The following is a 21,341-nucleotide window of genomic DNA, read 5'->3' as shown; positions in this document are numbered from 1 at the left end:
CGTGGGGAGCTAGGGCGTGCTATTAATATCAAATATTTCCAAATAGTAAGGAGGTAAGCTGAGGGCTCAGAGTCTGAAAAGAAAATCACACTTGATGAAAACAGTAAGAAAAAGTTCATAAAAGATTAAATGGAAAAATGGTAAAGCGCACAATGAAGGGGATAATTTGGTGAAAAAATTAACATTTATATATGGAGAGTCTGTGTGGTTGTGCATGCTTGGCAACTCAAGGTGATTCTCATAAGTTCAAGGCCAGCCTAGTCAAATAATAAAGACCATATCAGCCTGAGAAAGATCTTTTCTCTTGATTTTAAGGGTGGGGGATTAAAAGAGGGTGGTACATAATACAAATAAAGGTCTCTAAAAAAGGAATAAAACTAGTTTCTGAGGCAATGGGAGGAGACTAGCAGAAAGACAACTAGGAACAGAGGTCCTCTAATATATAGCAAGGTACTGAAGGCTAGTCTTGGATACATGAGACCCGGCCTCCAAATAATAAGTCATCAGAAATTAGCTAGAAGTGAAAAAAATAAAATAAAGCTAGTATAAAGCATAACCATGAAAAAGGAACGATGTAAGGCTGGAGGAATGACACAGAGCACTTACTACTCGTGCAAAGGCTCAGTTCTCAGCATCTGCATGTGGCAGCTCACAGCTGCCTGGTCCTCCAATTTCAGGGATCCAGTGCCTTCTTCAGGCCTCCAGGGGCACCTGCACCCATGTGATGTTTATATTACTCATTCAGACACATGAACACAATCTTTTTAGTTTTTTTAAAAGCTGTTTTTTCCCATGGAGGGATGAACATAAAATGTAGCACAGATATCAAGGATTAAAAAGAAAGTAATTAGTCTTAAAAATAAGCATTTTAAAATTAGAGTAGAAAATAAGTAGACAGACAGAATTTGAGAAAGCTAGAAATCCATAAAAGAGCCAAGAATATATGTAAAGGGGTATTAGAAAAGTCTCTACAAAATATCTGTACCTCATTTCTCCCAGGTCACTTCATTTTGGTTGATTTAATTCATTCAAAAGCTTCACAATATCTGACTGGAATTCTCATGCTAAAAAGTAGCTACTGCCCCTCCAAATTGTGTAATTAAATAAGTAATTGTCAAATTTACTTAATAGTGTTGCCCTAAAAAATTTTAAGGCGGATGTTTTTCTAATAATTACGCTAGTTCTCAAATGTTTTTTTTTAATGGATTCACTTATCCTCTACTTTACCTAAGGATCATCTACCTGTGCCTCTCCTACCTCACTTTACCCACTCCCCCAAAAAACCACCTTACATAAATAAATAAATAAATAAATAAATAAATAAAATAATTAATAAATTAAAAAATTAAAAAAACCCACCTGGCTTAGTGGCAGCCAATTTGTGAGTATACAAACTTTCAGTGTCAAGTTAGGACAGAGGAACTAAAAAACTCATAGGTAAAAATCACAAAGTAGACAGACTGTATTTATTATTGTTCACACATAAAAAGATTTGACTATGGGGAAGAAAAAAGACATTGAAGTAGCAGTGAAGTAAAAATATTTCTCCATGTAGAAAGTATTGGTAGAAAGTATTGGAACAATTAACATGATGTTAAGGAATTATATAACCAACTGCTGAACATTTGAAAACCAAGGTCATATTTCTGGCACAAAACCTCCTTTTGTTATTTTTGTAAATTAAATCACAAAAGTCTTAACTGGGTATGGCACATGCCTATAATCTAGCATTGGAAAGTATGAGGCAGAAGGCCTACTGAATTTAAAGTAACCCAAACTACATATCAAGACCCCCTTTTCAATTAAAAACAAAAACAAAAAACTCTATTTTGGGGTTCAGAATCTGTCAGTGGTCCAGCACTTGCCTAAAGAGCTTGGTCCTTTCTTTCCAAACGTGATACACATAAGAAAAGTTACTTGGAGGAAACGGTTTGGGTCAAGATGGGGTTTCTCTCTGTAGCACTGACTGTCCTAGAATTCTCTCTATAGACTAGGCTGGCCTCAAATTCAAAGATCAGCTTGTCTCTGCCTCCCAAATGCTGGGATTAAAGCCATGCACCAGCAAACCTGGCTAAGAAAATCTATTCTTGGCAGCACTAGAAAAATTCAATATTGGATACAGATTTAAAAAAAATTATGCTAGGTGAAGATGGGTAAAATAACTACATGTCTTAGGGTTTTACTACTGTGAACAGATACCACGACCAAGGCAAGTCTTATAAAAGGCAATATTTAATTGGGGTTGGCTTACAGTTTAGAGGTTAGTCCATTGTCATCAAAGCAGGAATCCAGATACTCACTGGTACAGGAGAAGCTGAGAGTTATATATCTTCATCTGAAGGCAGCTAGTAGGGCTGACTTCGAGGCAGCTAGGGTGAGGGTCTTAAGCTCACACCCACAGTGACACACCTATTCCAACAAGGCCACACCTCCTAATAGTGCCACTGCTTGGAACAAGCATATAAGCCATCACACTACATAAATACTCAGTAACTATCAATCTTTTTGTTTTGTTTTTCAAGATGTTTCTCTCTGTAACAGCCATGGCAACTATCAGTCTTAAAGTAACACTTAAATGTACTAGGCACTGATTACACAGACTGTAAATAGTGTGGAGTGTCCTTTAGTAATTAAGTGAAGGTTAGTTATACTATCACAAAACAGCATACCATATTTTTACAGAATTTTGGCATAACACTTTCTCTGAGTTAACACCTCAGACCACTATCACTGAGATTTAAATACCACTCAAATCCATGCCAACTTATTTTCAATCAGTCTATCCTCTTCACATTATTGAAATAACTACAAGATCACTTTCTTGCACTTAAGTCAATAAGTGCTTTTTAAGAACATGCTATAAAGTACTTAAAATTAACAGCCTTGTAAATGTCATTTAAGTCTGTCTGCTTTTCCTTGTCTTCTTTATCTTTTTTTTTTATTCGATATATTTTTTACTTCCATTTCAAATGATTTCCCCTTTTCTGGCTCCCCACTCCCCGAAAGTCCCATAAGCCCTCTTCCCTCCCCCTGTTCCCCCATCCACCCCTTCCTTTAAGGTTTATTTATTTTATATATGAGTACATTGCAGCTATCTTCAGACACACCAGAAAAGAGCATCAAATCCCATTAACGATGGTGGTGAACCACCATGTAGTTGCTGGGAATTGAACTCAGGACCTCTGGAAGAGCAGTCAGTGCTCTTAACTGCTGAGCCATCTCTCCAGCCCTTTATCTTTCTTTTGTAAGCACACTTCCCTAACACAGTAGTTCTTAACCTTTCTAATGTTGCAATCCTCATGTTGTGGCGACCTCCAACAATAAAATAATTTTTTGATGCTACTTCATGACTGTAATTTTGCTTTTGTTATGAATCATAAATGTAAATATGATATGCAGGATGGTATCTGATATGACCTCTATGAAAGGGTCATTCAACCACCACAAGGGGTTGTGCCTCACAGGTTGAGAGCCACTGCCTTACCACTTGGCCCTTTCCCCAACATTTTGTGCTTCCTTACTCTTTTTCTAAGCTCCCTCCCACCCTCCACCACAGCCATGTAAACTAACCTCTTATGTGGACAGTTTAAATGGCAGGGTCTTCTCCTTCTCTCCTCCGTTGTCCTCCACTAAGAAGCTATTAAGATTTAGTTTGCCAGATCTCGGGTTTTTCTTTCAAACTCTAATAAAATTGTCCTAGTACCTATCTCCCCCAACAAGTAACATTTTAGAAAGCTTCCATTTATAAAGTCTTTCCCTGTCCTTTGTCCTGACACCTTTCTAGCTATTTTCTCAGGACCTGTCCCAGGCACACGGTCTCTTCTTCCCTAAACAAAAGTTACAGATTTCAGAAAAGCACTGGATAAAGTGGCCAGTGTCTCATTAGTACATTCAAAGTTGCCACAAACATGTCTGCTATTCACATTACAAACCAACAGCCAACACTTTTAGAAACATACAGTGAGAAATACATTTTATAACCCACAATCAGAGTCGAATAGATGGCAGATGGTTCAGCAGTTAACAGCATTGATCTGTTTGAGGAGTCAGGTGGCTCACAACCACTACAAGCACAGTTCCAACGAGATCTTACAAGTTCAACCTCTGAGAAGCAACTCCACTCACATACACATACCTACACAGAGACCTGTATATGTACTGGGTTGGCTTGATATTGCTTGTATTCTAGTGCTAATACTGGTTCCTCAAGACCAGTATTAGCATTGCTCCAAAGACCAGAGAGTCCTAATGTAGAGTCAATTGATGCTATGTGACCTGGGCCCCAAGTTATTTCCCATTGGTAAATAAAGATGCTCACAGCCTACAGACATAGGCAGGGATTAGGATTCCAGGGCTGGAGGTCAGAGGAAAACCTTGAGAAAGGGAAAGAAGGAAGTGAATGGAGGAGAAGCTGCCTCCAGTTAGATTAATCTTGAAGTAATGGCCATGTTGTATGGCCAGTTAGAGTTAAGTGCAACCCAGAAGAAACATGGCAAATTATATAATAGGACTATTGGCTGGGAAACAGAAATAATAGTATACAGGATAGATATCTCCCCAGCTCTTAATGCTGATTAAGGCTTATTACAAATACAAAGTTTGAGTGTGTCTTTTATCCAGGAACTGAATGATCAAAGGAGGGTAGAAACTCGGGATTGGGATTTAAAATTTCTACAACATGAGCACATAATTATAGATAATAAAAATAAGCTGGGCAGTAGTTATACATGCCTCTAATTCCTGCACTCAAGAGACAAAAGCCAGCAAATTTCTGAGTTTGAGGCCAACCTAGCCTCACACACGTGCGCAGGGAGGGGGCAGTAAAATGGGGTGTTAATAAAAAGAATGAGCTGTTAACTAAAATGGTCTTACTATATGGACTTTATATGAGACAGGGTATCACTATGGAGCCCTGCTGCCTGGTGCTGGGATTAAAAGTTTGCACCACATGCTCGAGTAGCTATCTTTTAAAAACCCAGAAGTGTGTGTGTTTGTTGATCAACTAATAATACTTGACACAAATGCATGTAAGGATAAAAAATTCAGTGATCCCTTAAGAGTTGAAGCTTTAAGCCTGGATTCCTAAACAATGTTCCATAAGAACTTGGTTTAGGAGAATAATTCTCATTATTTTATAGCTACACTAAGGGTAAAGGAATCCTATCATCAAAATGTTCCTCTGTATCCCCTAGAGGTACTATGCCTGGAGGGAATAAAACCAAACACTATTTTAAACACAGAAGAATAAACATGAAGAACAGACCAGAACTGTGTTAGGATCATAGACCAGGTTACTTACATAGTATGATTTGCAAAATTTATAAAATTTACCTCAAATAACAATGTGATTGTGAGAGAGTTATCTCTAAACTGGTTTCCGGTGGCTACTGGCAGCTATGAAAGAATCCTAATGCCATGCCATGACCAGATTCACCTAAATCAACTGGCAAAACTGATGGATGCAAATATATCAATTTTAAAAGAAACATATGTTGTTTTCAAAGAAACATGTGAAGCCGGGCAGTGGTGGCGCAAGCTTTTAATCCCAGCACTTGGGAGGCAGAGGCAGGCGGATTTCTTAGTTCAAGGCCAGCCTGGTCTACAGAGTGATTTCCAGGACAGCTAGGGCTACACAGAGAAACCTGTTTCAAAAAACCAAATCCAAAAACAAAAACAAAAACAAAAACAAAACAAACATATGAGCAACAATGACTGCTAAAAACTATAACAAAGCATGAACCACCCTTTGCCCACTGTGTAAAACATGAACTCCCACATTGCTTTAACTTTTTCCTCTCTTTTTCCACCTTATTTTTGAGGGAGCTTCCCTCATTTCTGCCAAATGTCTACTCCAAGATAACTGGGTTAATTCTCCTATTTCTATCTCTCATCTTGCAACAGGAGTGTTGGGATCACAAACACAGGCTACTACATTACACTTTTTTTTACATGGGTTCTGGGAATTGTCATCACATTTCTATAGCAAACATTTATTGAGTCATCTTCACCAGCCCTTCTTTTTATATATATCCACTTTTTGAATATATATATATATATATATATATACATATATATATTCAAACAGCTACTTGAGGGCTAGGGGGAAGGACTTACAAGAAGGAAGTGCAGTCCCAAAGAATTGCAGATGTAAAGATCTGTTATCATTCTCTAGCTCATTCGCCTCATTTTCAACAACTGGTAGTCAGTTAATAAGTTATTTTATGTCCTAACACTAAACTAACAAAATATAGTCTTATAAACTATACTCTGTGAAGACCAGGTTATAAAATTATTAAAATAGACCTTGAAAGTTCCCTTAAGTCATAAAACACAGATATACAGAATACATTCTATGTAAAAATCTCAGGGCCAGAGAGATGTCTCATTAGTTAAGAGTACTGGCTGTTCTTCCAGAGGCCCTAGGTTCAATTCCCAGCACCTATTGGTGGACAGGTCACAGCCATCTATAAGTACAGTTCTAGAGGTTCCCATGCCATCCACCTCCTCAGATACCAGACAAACACAGTGAATATATATATGCATGCAAAACACCATACACATAGATATTAATTGATTTAATTACATAAAAAGGAGCTGTTTTTAAAAAGAAAAAAATTGCAATCTTATTCTTTAATAAATAAGGCATTAAGAACAGTAAAACTGGGGCTGGAGAGGTAGCTAAGCAGTTAAGAGCACTGGCTGCTCTTCCAGGGGACCTGGGTTCAATTCCCAGAGCCCACATGGCAGCTCACACTTGTCTATAATTCCAGTTCCAGGAGATTAAACACCCTCACACAGACCTACATGAAGTCAAAACACTAATGAACATAAAAGAAAAATAAATTATTTTTAAAAAGTGGTGTTAAAAAAATAGTAAAACTGTCATCCTTAATTATGGTGTTTCCTTTGGGGTCAAGGCATGGTAAACATGAGAAGGAAAATCATTTCCATAGGGAATTGAACCTAGGACCTCAGTACTCTTAACTACTGAGAAATTTCTCTAAATTGCATAGGACTTTTTTCTCTTTTGGCTGGAGCAATGGCTCAGAGGTTAAGAGCCTCTAAAGGATTTGAATTTGATCTTAATACTCATATCAAACAGTTTATAATCAGGTGTTACTCCAGCTCCAGGGGATCCAACAGCTATGGCCTCCTAGTGCACCTTCATTCACATGAACATAATCTCACAGAAGCACACATAAATATATAATTAGAGATGAAATTTTCTCTTCTCCTCCAAGCTTACAAAAATTAATATCCTAAATTATAGAAGGGTGTGTGTGTGTGTGTGTGTGTGTGTGTGTGTGTGTAAATTATTTACAGTCAGGCAATAGTAGCACATAGCACACATCTTAAATCCCAGGATTAAGGGGGCAGAACCACGCAGATCTCTGATTCTGAGGTCAATCTGGTCTACAGAGAAAGTTCCAGGACAGCCAGGGCTACACAGAAAAACCCTGTGTGTGTGGGGGGGGGGGGGGAGGGTTACATATAACCTCACTAGAAAAAGCTTTTCATAACATATTTATTCCAGCAGCAACATAGCTTAAATTTCTGAAGCTATCTTTTTAAAAACATGTTTTAGACATTAGAGCTTCAAGCATAACACAAAGGCTCTACACATGATCACATTGAAATGATACTCGATATAACCATTTTGCTTGCTACTTTAGAATTTTTTTCAATTTTCAAAATTAAGTTTTAATTTTAGTTGAAGGAGTGAAGATGTCAGTTCCAGTATGCTTACTAAAGTGTATCTGGAGGACCAATAATAAGGACTTTCCAAAGATAGAGATCATTGTCGTCTATTAAACCTGCTGAAAAGCCTCCCACTGGATTTTTGTTGAGTTCTGTGGAAAAAGAAAATTTCAATAAAAACTTTAAAACAGTTTTTCTCCAACAGGTAAAGTATGACCATAAATAAGCTATAAACTATGAAAACTATTAAAATGCTACTTCATAACTATAACATTTCCATACAACAAGGAAGCCATGGGTATATTAACCTATCCAGATGGAATTGTTTTGTCTTCCTACATCTACCTTGGGATTCAACCAAAGCTCTTAGAATTCTGGGTAGGTTTTATGAGAGGCAATCAAAATGCAAATAAGGCTGATTCTCACAAGAGATTTTAGTTGAAAGAAAATCAAAAGTCAAATCAAATCAGAAATGGCAAGTTTTCTATAGCCTTTAAGACTAATTCTTAAAAAACAACCAAAAGCACTTTTACGTCAGAATTGCCGAGTGTTTTCAACTCTTACTTACATTAACATATGTCTGATTGCCATGATGCCTTGAGGTACATTCAACTATGCAACAGGAATAGCTTTCTAAGAATAGCTGGTGCCTACAGAAATAGTGATGGTATCATAAGATTCTTCTCTTCTAAACAGTGTTCTGCCATGAAGAATAGATGATGAGGGCAGAAAATTAAGAATCGAGACAAGGAACTAGTAAGGTAGAAAAACAAAGGCCAACAAAGGATCATCAAACAACAGGTTAGGAAGAGTATAACCTTAAGAGTTTACAGAGATGGACGTAATAAAATAAGGATGTCTTTGTAATGGGCAGATCACATGAGTTTTTCAAATAGCCTTAAGTAAGTGTAACTGACATTAGAGGTATACTATATATACCTATAGGTATATATAATAGGTATACTATATAATTTGATAATTTTAATATACTATCATCTTTGAAGGCAGGATAAGAATCATGATAGTAAGTATACACAACAATCACCAGAAAAGTTATTATTTTGTCAAGAGAGCTGAGGACTGACTGATTCAAACTGGGCAGTGAGTAAGGACAAAACATGTTTAAGAGCAGTTTAGAAAGGACTTGCCAGAAATCTAAATGAGTACATGATTCTCATACAGTACTTGCCCATCATCAAGATAAGCCATCTAATCATGAAAGCAAATATAATACAACACAGAGTACTATAAAATGCCAAACAGTGTGCTGGTAACTATGGAAGCACTAACTCCATAACTTTGAGCAATCAAAGGTGGTTTTAGTTCAACAATTACAACTTCATATAGGGCTATTAGGTCCATCTTCATTTGTCAATCTACTGGAATTTGAAATTACTTTGGAGACACACCTCTTGTGCATGTCTGAGGGTGCTTCTAAAACAGTTTAATTTGGAATGTGGTTGGAACTATTCTAAAAGGATTGTGAAACAGAATACAAGACTCATACCCACTCCCATCATTTTACTGCTGTCACATTGCAGCTATCATACCTTACCAAGCATGACGAACTAAATAATTGATGAACCATAAACAATTCTTCCTAAAGCTGTTTTGATCAATTATTTTGTCCAACTAACAATAAAGTAATTAATGTACATCACAACATGCAGACAACAACAACAAAATGATAAAAATAAAGAATTAAATTGTATTTTAACACAAAGAACTTCTTTTCTTGGATTTTGAACACAGATTTTATAAATCTAATAAGCAAAGCAAACAGATAAAATCTGTATTTTAAAATACCATTAAGATATGATTTGCATTTTAAACTTATTATGTTTATAATCATATACCTTTCACTGAATCCCAACTATGTTGCTAGCTACTAAAAAAGAATACACATACACACTTTAGTGTTGATGGGAATGGTTCCTTTGAGGTCTAGCTCAAGAACTGCCCTCCTATCTTTAAAACCTTTTTAAAAATAATTTATTAAATAATCTTGACTTCTGTTAAAAATCCTATTCATTATAGTTGCAGCCTGTATTGTATTACCTAGCATTTGACTATCATGGGTTCATTGTTCCAGAAAAATATATAAGTAAGGACAATGTGAAATAGGTAACCTAAAAGTAGTACAAGGAATAGGGGTTAAAGAAGTACAAAAGAAGGGCATATAACAATCTTTAATAGCTTTAAAAAAAAAGGCAGGAAGAGCACCACAACTCTGAGGCCAGCCAAGTCTATATTGTGATGTCTAGTCTCAAAAGTTTAAAAAGGGGGAAGAGGGTGCAGCACAGAGGGACACACACATTTTATTCCAGAACATGGGAAGTAGAGGTGGGTTAAGTTGCAAAATGACTGTGACTAATAATGAGACCCTGCCTTGGAGGGAGAAAGGGAAAGAGAAAGACTTATAGAATATCTACAATGAAGAACTGGGCCTATACTGAACAAAGAGGCATAAATGAAACAAGACAAAATGGCAAAAACTTGAAAGTAAGGGCGTTTGTTAGCCATACTAAGTTTCAACTTCATACATGGAGCAATGATAACCCTTGGAAGAATTGGAATGTATTTGTTCTTAATACATTTTCAAAAAGTAGGGCGAGCTTGGGAGGTTTAAATGTTCAAAAACCAGTTTTAGAAGTTGGATAGATAGCCGGGCGTGGTGGCGCACGCCTGTAATCCCAGCACTTGGGAGGCAGAGGCAGGTGGGTTTCTGAGTTCGAGGCCAGCCTGGTCTACAGAGTGAGTTACAGGACAGCCAGGACTACACAGAGAAACCCTGTCTCAAAAAACCAAAAAAAAAAAAAAAAAAAAAAAAAAGTTGGATAGATGGCTCAGAGCTTAAAAGATGATATACCAGGGAGCTTGAGAGATGGTTCGTTATTTAAGAGCACTAACTGCTCTTCCAGATGTCCTGAGTTCAATTCCCAGCAACCATATGGTGGCTCACAACCACCTATTATAGGATCCGATGCCCTCTTCTGGTATCTGAAGACAATTACATTGTACTCATATACATAAAATAAATAAATAAATCTAAAAAAAGAAAAAGAAAGAAAGAAAGGAAAAGAGAGGAAAAGAAAAAAAGAAAAAGGTGATATAGCAGTTGCAGAGAACTTGAGTTTGATTCCCAATACCCATATTAGGTGTAACTCCAGCTCTAGGGGAGACGATGCCATCTTCTGGCCTCAAATGCACAAACCCATATACAGACACAAATGTATACATAGTTAAAAAGAAAGCAGTCATTCTTTAAAAACCATGCTAGGCATGTTGGTACATACTTATAAATAACACAAACACTGAAGATACTTGATGAAGTGGTGAAATGGTTTTGAAACTAGAAAAGGTTAATGGTTGTATAATACTGTGAACATAGATATGTTTATCTACTATTATTTGTATATATGTTGTTTATTACATTTGAACATAGTATATCTCATCTTAGTTCTTAAAATGACACAAATGTATTAAAATAGGAAACACAAGATGAGATACTTGTTTGAAAGGGGGAAACTTACTTAATGTTAAATTTCTACAGCACATATATGTTGTATATGTTGGGAGAGGGGCTGTCTTTGCAGAGTTATAGACTGTACTTTGGACCTTGCATACACTAGGCAAGTCTTCTACCACTGAGAGACATCCTCAGAATATATCAGGGTTTTTGCCAGAGAGGAAAGCAGGAAAACAAAGAAGCTAATATGTTTAACAGAGTAAATAGCCAACAATGATAAGTTCACTCTTCTACAGCATGGAAACACTATCTCAATTAAGGCCATTGGGTTCAAAAAAGAGAGCCAAAACCGTCTTCAGCATAAGCAGTAAAGATAACTAGAACAACACTAACAAGGTTAAGGTGGAAAAGTGCAAGTGGAAATTGTTTCTCTAAGGTTTCGATAGATAGAAAAATTACAGTAGCCATAGCCACGAGCAAATGAAATTCATGCAATCAAGTAGTTTTATTTGGTTGATTTTTCAGTTTTTTTTGGTTTTGTTTTGTTTTTTTTAAGGCACGATTTTGTCTTAGTGGGCCTGAAATTTGTATGTAGACTGGCTGGCCTTACCCTTTAGCCTCTTTGCTAAGACTACAGACATATGACACTATAATGGTTGTGGTTATTGCTGCTGTTGTTTTAAATAGGATCTTCCCTTGCAGCCCAGGCTATAGAATCAGACCTCGCTCTGAGAAATAATCAACTAATTTGGGGCAGGGGGAGAGGCATGAATCCACAAAAACTAAGAGTAAGCATAATAGTGTATACTCTCTGATTTCAGCTTTTGGAGGGTGGGAAAAGAAGATCCTGTCAGACATGTCTCTAAAAAGATGAGAGCATATGAAAAGTGAACAAACATGAATTATTAGGATCAATACAAATTCATAAAGTGTTTTTTTAAAAACTAGGCTTATACACCAGAAAAGGTTCAGGGAAACAGTCATCTCAGTATGATGAACATTCCTAGTATCCACAATATGGTCTTCTAATACAAATTTACAGCTAACAGTGAAGCAGGGTTTTGTGAAGAAATGACAGATTCTAAGTCTGAGGCATAAGGAAAAAATATGTTAGGCTCTTCTCAATACTCAATAAAATGTGTTAGGCTCTTCTCAATACTAAATAAAACAAAAGCTATCAGTTAGAAGCCCCACTGGCTAAAAATGTTATGAGTTGAGTATTAGTATGAATAATAACCGTGAAGGATAGACAAATGTATTTCAATACATGAGTAACTAACATACACACACAAAACCAACCAGCCATGGCTGTTATAATTAGGTGCTAGTAAACCATTTTGTCATTTTGATTTGGGTCTTATCCCACAGCTGGCTTAATGCCAGCACTCAGGAGGCAGAGGCAGACAGATATCTGTGAGATCAAGGCTAGCCTGGTCTATAGAATGTGTTCCAGGACAGCCAAAGCTACAGAGAAAAAAGGATGGGAGGGAGGGATATACTTCTTCAACCATGTAAAGAATCAATCTCAGGTCAGCAGGCTTGGTAACAACATCTTTTCCACAGAGCCATCTCATCATCCAATTCTTGGCCTACTCTGTGCAAGCAATACATTATTTTGAAAACCAAAGAAAGTAGAAGAACCTTGCACTCTATTATCAAATACTGAAATAATAATTATGTTATCAAATAACATCTCTCTCTAAAAAACTCCAGTTATGCGATTGTTTATGGAGCCCCTGGGTATGGCTAAGTTGAACATGCACAATTTTCTGAATTACTCAAACAAATTTAACTTTTCCTGATTCAAAAGACATAGCTTCTTCTTCCTCCTTTGTATCTTCCTACTTTAAGAAGCTGCAGAAATTTAAAGTTTGCCTTCTCTGGGTTTTTGGGTCTTGTTTTGCTTTTTTTCTTTTAAAGCAAGATTGTCCTCTGGCTTAAAAAATAAAAATACATTAAGCTGAAAAGTTTCAGAAATGTCACTTTATTACTTTTTCTACATTTTTTAAAATTTCTATGTAAAATGAATAAGCCAAATAAATCTTTAAAAGATAAAAGTCATTATTTTTGAGGTAATCTCATGTAGCAAAACTGAACCTGTTCAAAGCTCATAGTAAGAGTCAAATATAAAACGGGGCGTGGTGGTGCACACCTGTAATCCTAGCACTTGGGAGGCAGAGGCAGGCGGATTTCTGAGTTCAAGGCCAGCCTGGTCTACAGTAGAGTGAGTTCCAGGACAACCAGGAAGAAACCTGTCTCAAAAAAAAAACAAAAAAAAAAACAAAAAACAAAAACAAAAAAAAACAAACAAACAACAACAACAACAACAAAAAAGAGTCAAATATAAAACACACAGAGAAACACGTTAAGAGAATCCCTGTTATGAATATAACTAATAGAAGCTACATGTGAGAAATTATAAGGACAAGACCTGGGATTGCAAGCAATTTTCTATAGAATCTAAACATTAAAGAGGTGAGAGATGTTTATGAGTTAACTGAATATATGAAATCTGACTAGATAACAGATATTAAGAAATATCTGCCAGGCAGTGGTGGCACATGCCTTTAATCTCAGCACTTGGGAGGCAGAGGTAAGTGAGCGAATTTCTGAGATCCAGGCCAGCTTAGTCTATATAACAAGTTCTAGGATAGCCAGGGCTATGCAGAAAAACCCTGTCTCAATAATAAACAAACAAACAAATAACAATGATGATAGTAATAATAAAAATAAACATTTTGGTTTTTTAGACAAGGTCTCACTATCTGTCCCTAGATAGCCTGCTCTGCCTCCCTAGTGCCCCAGAACTAGGGTTAAAGGCAAAAACCATGACCCCAAACTTAGAGTCCCATCTTTACAGCAGATCCTCTTTGAATCTTTTTTTTTTAACTTTCCATCTTTGCAAGTTTCTGGCTTTCTGAGGTAAAGTCTCACTATGTAGTCCAGGCTAGCGTTGAATTTATAATCCTGCCTCAACTTAGAATTGAAATTACAGAAGTGCACCATCATGCCCAATTCTTTAAACCATTAAGGTAACATATAAAACCTTTTATCTAAATATTCTGTAGATTCTCTTAAGTAAATTATGGTTTACCAAAATAATGTTAGCACTCTATCACAGGAATTGCTACACATCTACTGTAATAGTGTTGAGAAACAGAAAAGAGGTGTGTTTTGTAATTACTGTAACTACACAAACAATCATTTCCTCAACCTTCATTAATAAATCAATATTGGAAAAATACCAGTGGTGGTTTGAATGAGAACAGCCCTCATAGGCTCATGTTCATATACCTGGTTCCCAGTTTGTAGAACTGTTTGGGAAGGATTAGGAGGTATGGCCTTAATGGAGGAGATGTGTCAGCAGCAGTGAGCATTGAGATTAGCACTGTGTCTCTTGCTTGCTGTTTAAGAGTCAAATTCTCAGGTGTTCCTGCCACCATGCCTTTATTCAACCATCATAAAGTCTAATCCTCTGGAACTGTAAGCCCAATTAAACACTTTCTTTTATAAATTGCCTTGGTCATGGTGTTTTTTCACAGTAATAGAAAAGTAATTAATAAAGTGATATATCAACAAACAACTGCAAAAATTTTATTACATTTCTACTATAGTTTTTTTTAAAGATCCAATCTAATAATCTTTATAGATTTCTAATCAACATTAAAACTGCTTACAATTAGAATATTTTTCTTTACATTTGAGTCATAGGCTACAGTGAGCTGACTTCCTAACTGGTTAAAAAAAAGGGGGGGGACCATGGAGCAGACAGGCAAAAAACAGTCATTCCATATTTATAAAGACTTTCTAATATTCTGCCAAAAGGATTTTCTTCCTTAGAATTAACAGGTACATTCTACCACCTACATCTGACCATGGTGTGTCATTCTCAGGTTAAATAAAGCTGTTCTGTTGTCAAAGTCATCTAAATTCTCATTCTTTCTCTCTCCCTACAAACTTAAATGACTCTTATATTCTAAACATATCCTGATGAGTTTATCTAGACATATCCTGATGCCCTTTGTATGTTGTAGCTCGTGCTTAAATACAACATCATCAGCATACTTCTCTGCTGAAATCTGATGCAGCAGGAATTCCTGAGAACAGAAGACCATATACATTATATGGTATTATATGTCAGGACTAAGTCTGCATTTCAATTCTCCTTAGTCTTGCCAAATTTAGTCATCTCATTTTTTTTCCCAAGCTTCATTTTCTTATCCATAAAGTAGGATAAAACCTATAGTGGTATTATAAAACAGAAAAATAAGATGTGTGCATATAAGTGCTTGAGTCTGGAAGGCAAGGACCAACAGCTGGTGGTTTCAGATTTGAGACAGGGTCTCTCGCTGAACTTTGAGCTCACTGATTTGACTAAATTGGCTAGCCAATGAGCTCCAGGGCTGCCCCCGGCCCTTCTAGCATTAAGTCCCTGCAGGGAATCTAAACTGGGATCCTCTCAAGCTTTGAAACAGGCAATTTACTGACTGAGCTGTTTCCTCATCACCAAAAGAAGACACAAAATATTGTCCTATCTTAGGATACATGTAGAAAATGTTAATTATCCATTGTCTTCCCATAGTCTAACAAATACAATGTTCTTTAGAATCTCAAGAACAGTCTCAGGAAGTAGAAGGAGGGTCTTTGAGTTGACGGGTAGTTAAGACAGCATGGAGAGCCGGGCAGTGGTGGCGCACGCCTGTAATCCCAGCATTCTGGGAGGCAGAGGCAGGCGGATTTCTGAGTTCGAGGCCAGCCTGGTCTACAGAGTGAGCTCCAGGACAGCCAGGGCTATACAGGGAAACCCTGTCTCGAAAAAACCAAATTAAAAAAAAAAAAACAAAAAACAAAAAACAAAACAAAAGAATCTCAAGAACAAGCCTATACCTTCGCTACCACCTTTTAAGAAAAATACTAGCCAGCTCCAAACATCATCCAAACTATGTTTCTAATGAGAGTTGCTGTGAGCCCTCCTCCCCTGACTCCCTGCTTACAGTAAAAATATTCTAACTTCCAATATTCCTGAGGGAAGACTTTTTTCCTCACCATTTGTAAACCTACAAGACATCTATTAATACATGCTTAAACCTGTATTAAAATGTTTACTAAACTCTGTCTGCTTCATAATATGCTGTCTAGTCCTGACTTCTTTTCAAGTCAAATTCACAAATGCTGGTTTGGCTTGAGTCAATTTTCCTAAAACTCTTTGGGAATATGTTAGGCTGCTGAGGTAGACAGTGTGAAACTGCCTCCTTTACCTGTATCTCAAAACGCTGACAATAAGATACTGTATAAGTTTACTTTTAAAATGTAGTTTAAAAAATAAAAATGACTAACTATAAAAGTTGAAGCTAGAGAAATGTCTCAGTGTTTAAAAGTCATATATAAGCTTTCCGTAATAAATACAGCCTAAACTAATTCACAAGAAAATAAAAATATAGAATAAATAGAACATATTTGAGCAAGAAGTACTAAACTTAAAGCAATAACATGGGCATCTAGGAGAAGGAAATCAAGTAAAAAAAAATGTGGGCAGAAGAATCAAGTTGGTCTCAGATTTATTTCTCCATAACAATGCATAGCTGGTAGTGACAAAACTACAGAATTCTAAAGTAAAGTGTGATACAAAGAATAAGGAAGTCAAAGAAATCAAACTAGGATGAACAAGATTGTGGATGAACCTTAGAACTTGTTTCTTAAATTTTTTTTCTTTTTTACATCATTTATAGTGTGAACATGTACACTGCACCATACTGTACATGTGGAAGTTAAAGGACAGCTTGCAGGACTTAGTTCTCCCTTTCTACCATATGAATTGAATTTTGGTGGTCAGGCTTCGGGACAGGAACCCTTACCCAGTGACCCATCTCTCTGGCCTGCTTCTTGTACTGCTAAAAATGAATTTTGTAATCTGAAACACAAATAATAATTACTGAGTCCACACAAACACCCAAAACTAAAAATATTACCACAAGCCTAAAAATATACACGATTGCTCAGCAGTTAAGAATATTTATTACTTGTGAAGGTACCTAGGTTTGGTTCCAGCAACCAAATCGTGGCTCATAGCCATCTGTAACTACAATTTTCAGAGATCAGATACCCTCTTCTAGACTCTATGTGCACCAGGCATGCACAAAATATACAAAAATATATGCAGGTAAACCATACATACAAAAAAATTAAAAGGCAAATTAATACATATGTATGTGTACTTTTATATATATACATAGATTGGTTCAATCTCTGTAACTGCATGGACTGATGATTTGGTCAAGTACAAGAGTACTGTTTTTATCTAAAAATTGAATTGATGAGTACCAAAATAATTTGGCTGGATATTTTTTGGTTGAGACAAGCATGACATGAAAACTTAAGTCACATAGGTCAGAATAACAGTCACCTATACAGAAATATATCACCTTGAATAATAAAGTAAAAATACTTATATGATTAAGTAGTAATCTATTTTCATGTAACTATAGAATATTTATAAAAATACAAACAGTATACAAAACAAACACTCAAATATATGTATTCTAAAACACTGTTGAGAGAACTAGAGCAATGACTCAGTAGGCAAAACACTCATACATATGATGTAAAATCATTATTTTGAGAGGAGGGAGGGAGGGAGGGAGAGAGTGTGGGAAGGAGGGAGATGGAGAGAGGAGGGAGAAGGAGAGGGAGGGACGGAAGGAGGGAGGAGAAAGAAAGAGAGAGAGAGAGAGAGAGAGAGAGAGAGAGAGAGAGAGAGAGAGCATTGAGAGCTAGAGAGCTGGTTCAACACCTAAGAACACTTACTATTCTTGCAAAGGACCCAGGTTCAGTCTTAGCATCTATGTGGCAGCTCACAACCACCTATAACTAAAGATCTAAGAGGTCCAATAACCTTTTCTGGCCAAGGGTGGTACACTTACAAATATCCAGGCAATATAATCATACACACACAATAAACCTATTTTAAAAAAAAATCAAGCCGGGTGTGGTGGTACAAGCCTTTAAAGCAGAGGCAGGCAGATCTCTGAGTTCAAAGCTAGACTGTTCTACAGAGCAAGTCCTGGACAGCCAAAGCTAGAGATTTCAACAGCCCCTACCCCTGCAAATCTTCCACTACTTCTTAGACCTAGGCGTATGGGAGAAAATAATCTAAGCTAAGCATCAGGCCATACCAGGTTCAATACAAGGCATATCAAGTAAGACAGTATTTGAACCAGCTATGATACACTCTATTATGGTTTAAAAATATATGAAACATCATGTATGTTCACACGTGGAGCATTTGGCCACCAGCTGGTGCTGCTGTTTTAGGAAGTTGTGAAAATTTGAGGATTGTGGCCTAACTAGCAGAAGTGGACTGGTGAGACAAGGCTTTAAAGGTGATAGTAATTTCTGGTTCTAGCACAAATGCTCTGAATCCTGATCCATTAGGCTATAAAGAGCTCCAGGAAAGTGATCTATCTTCCTGCTGCAACACTATTCCTGACCATGAAAAACTATACTTTTTAAAACCATAAGCAATTGGGTGGGTGGTAGGCGGTAGAATCTTGGTGGGGGGGGGGGAGGAGAAATAGAACCATGATCCAAACAAAACGAACTTTTCCTTAAGCTGATTCTGTATTGATCATAGCCACAAAGAAAGTAATGAATATACAGATGCATATTGATTCACTTTCTGGTATATCCCTCTATCATGCTTTAAATTCATTTTCAAATCTTTACCTAAGGTGATGGAAATAATATACTTCTGTGATCCGAATCATGACTGACTTTATCCCTTATTCACTTTCTAGTAATAAAAGGGAGAGTTCTGACCATTCAGAAATGGTATACATGCAATCAATATAATCTTTACTGAAAGGTATTCTGGGCCTTTTCACCATTAAGAAGCTTTGAAGAAAATAAGACATTATATAAAAACAATGAGTATAGGCAGGAGGCCTAGGAAAGCACATGAAACAAAATAAAAGAGCAAAAGGGAATGAGGGGATGAAAATATATGTGGCCATTATGGACGAAGTATGGAGGTTCTTTATAACCTCAAAAACTAGGACTGTCCTATCCAGCTACATCAATCCTATGTATATACCCAAAAGAATCCAAAAACAGCATTACCACAAAAGGTACCTGCGCGCACAATACTTACTGCAATTCTATTCACTATTAAAGATACAAGTCAGCTTAAATGTCCATCAATAGATGAAGACAAATAAAATGTAATTATGTCTACAAAATGGAATTTTATTCAGCTATAAAGGATACAATGGCTTAAAGGGCAAAGTACTTGTCATACAAGACCAACAGCAAATTTAATAAGCAGAATCAACATGAAAGTGAAAGAAGAAAAACAACTTGACAAACTTGTTGTCTGACTTCTACAGGCACTCTGTAGTACAACTGTGCAAATACTTACCCAGAAAATATAACCGTTTCAAAAAAGTAATAATTTAACATTTTAAAAAAGGAGTGAAATATGTAACTTGCAAGATAATAAATGGAAATAGAACCCATCATATGTTGAGTGAAATAAGCTAAACTAAGATAAATATTTAATGTTTTGTCTTATAAATCTCTCAAGACTATATTATGCATGTATATGTGCACATAAGTATATTTGCATGTGTTTGTATATCATGAATATAGAAGGAATACTATTTGAGAAGTGGAAGGAAACAAGCAGTAGGGGAGAGGAAAGAGAACAATAGAAGTGGTCATAGTGCAAGTGCGAAAACCAAAACAACTTAACAATGAACAAAGCCATAAAAAAAAGCACACATTAAGATTGTTTTCATGGGACTGGAGAGATGGCTCAGCAGTTAAGAGCATTGACTGCTCTTCCAAAGGTCCTGAGTTCAAATTCCAGCAACCACAAGGTGGTTCCCAACCATCTGTAATGAAATCTGATGCCCTCTCTTCTAGTGTGTATGAAGACAGCTATAGTGTACTTAGATATAATAAATAAATCTTTTTTTTAAGAAAAGATTGCTTTTATGTTAGCTCAGTGGGCTCATGCTAACATACATAAAGGCAAAACACACATACACATAAATTTAAGCCAAAAAAAAAAAAAAACCCTCAGCTGGGAGGTAGTGATGCAAACCTCTATTTGCAGTACTTGGGAGGCAAAAACAGGCCTATATCTTGAGTTCCAGGCCAGCCTGGTCTACAGAGGTAGTACCAGGACAACCAGGGCTACACAGAGAAACGAACACTGTCTTGGGGGTAGGGGAAAGGAGATTGTTTCTATGCAAGAGAAAAGTGAAGGTGAAGATGATTTACACGTTTTCTGAAAACAAGTGGTAATTTGCCCCACAGATTTATAGACACAATCAATATGGACACTGCTGAGCACTGCATGAAGAACAGTTGTTCAGTATCTTCATAGTTCTAAAAGACAAAAGATAAGTTGCAAAGCAAGCCATGAATTATTTGAGAAGATTAAAAACTATACCTGGAGGCTAAGAGGATGGTTCCACACTTGACTTATAAGCACCAGAACCTAAGTTTGATCCCAGAACCCACAAAGAATTACCAGGATTACAAACGGCACATAGTTAGTTGTAATCCTAGTCTTGAAGAGGCCAAAACTAGAGAATCCCTGTGGCTCTCTGATCACCTATCTCAAAGGAAATAGAAAGTGTCCTGAAGACAACATATAAGGTTGTTCTCTGGCCTTCACATGCACACATATGCACTGGCATGTTATGTGTACATACACATATACACTTTTTTTAAAATAAAAAAAAATATTTTTTGAGACAGGGTCTCTGGCTGGCCTTGAACTCAAGAGATCCACCAGCCTCTGCCTCTGAAATGTTGGGATAAAAAGGATATACCATCATCCCCAGCCTTAAGATATTTTTAAAATAATCCATAAGGGGGACTGGACAGATGGCACATTGGTCCTTGCTGCTCTTGCATAGTATACAGCACACACATGGAAGCTCACAATCACTTGTAACTCCAATTCAAGGGAACCCAATGCTCTTTTCTGGCTTTCTTAAGACACTAGGCCTACACATGGTATGTATGTATACATATATACACACATACATGCAGGCAAACCCTCATTGTTAACAAATAATTCTTAATATATAATTAACTTTTAGAAACCTACAGGTAAACACTGTAGCACAGAAAGACCTATAATTCCAGCAACTATCAAGCCTGATGG

At 36.7% G+C, this 21,341-nt stretch overlaps 1 pseudogene; it reads right to left on the bottom strand.

The window, feature by feature from the left end:
• The window catches only part of LOC127695225 (ubiquitin-conjugating enzyme E2 G1-like), a 72,937-nt pseudogene that overhangs the window by 16,705 nt on the left and 34,891 nt on the right, over window positions 1-21,341 (bottom strand).

Source organism: Apodemus sylvaticus, chromosome 10, assembly GCF_947179515.1.
Source record: "Apodemus sylvaticus chromosome 10, mApoSyl1.1, whole genome shotgun sequence".
Lineage (NCBI taxonomy): Eukaryota > Metazoa > Chordata > Mammalia > Rodentia > Muridae > Apodemus > Apodemus sylvaticus.
Note: the sequence above shows the minus strand (reverse complement) of the source record. Positions and strands in the feature narration are given on the sequence as shown.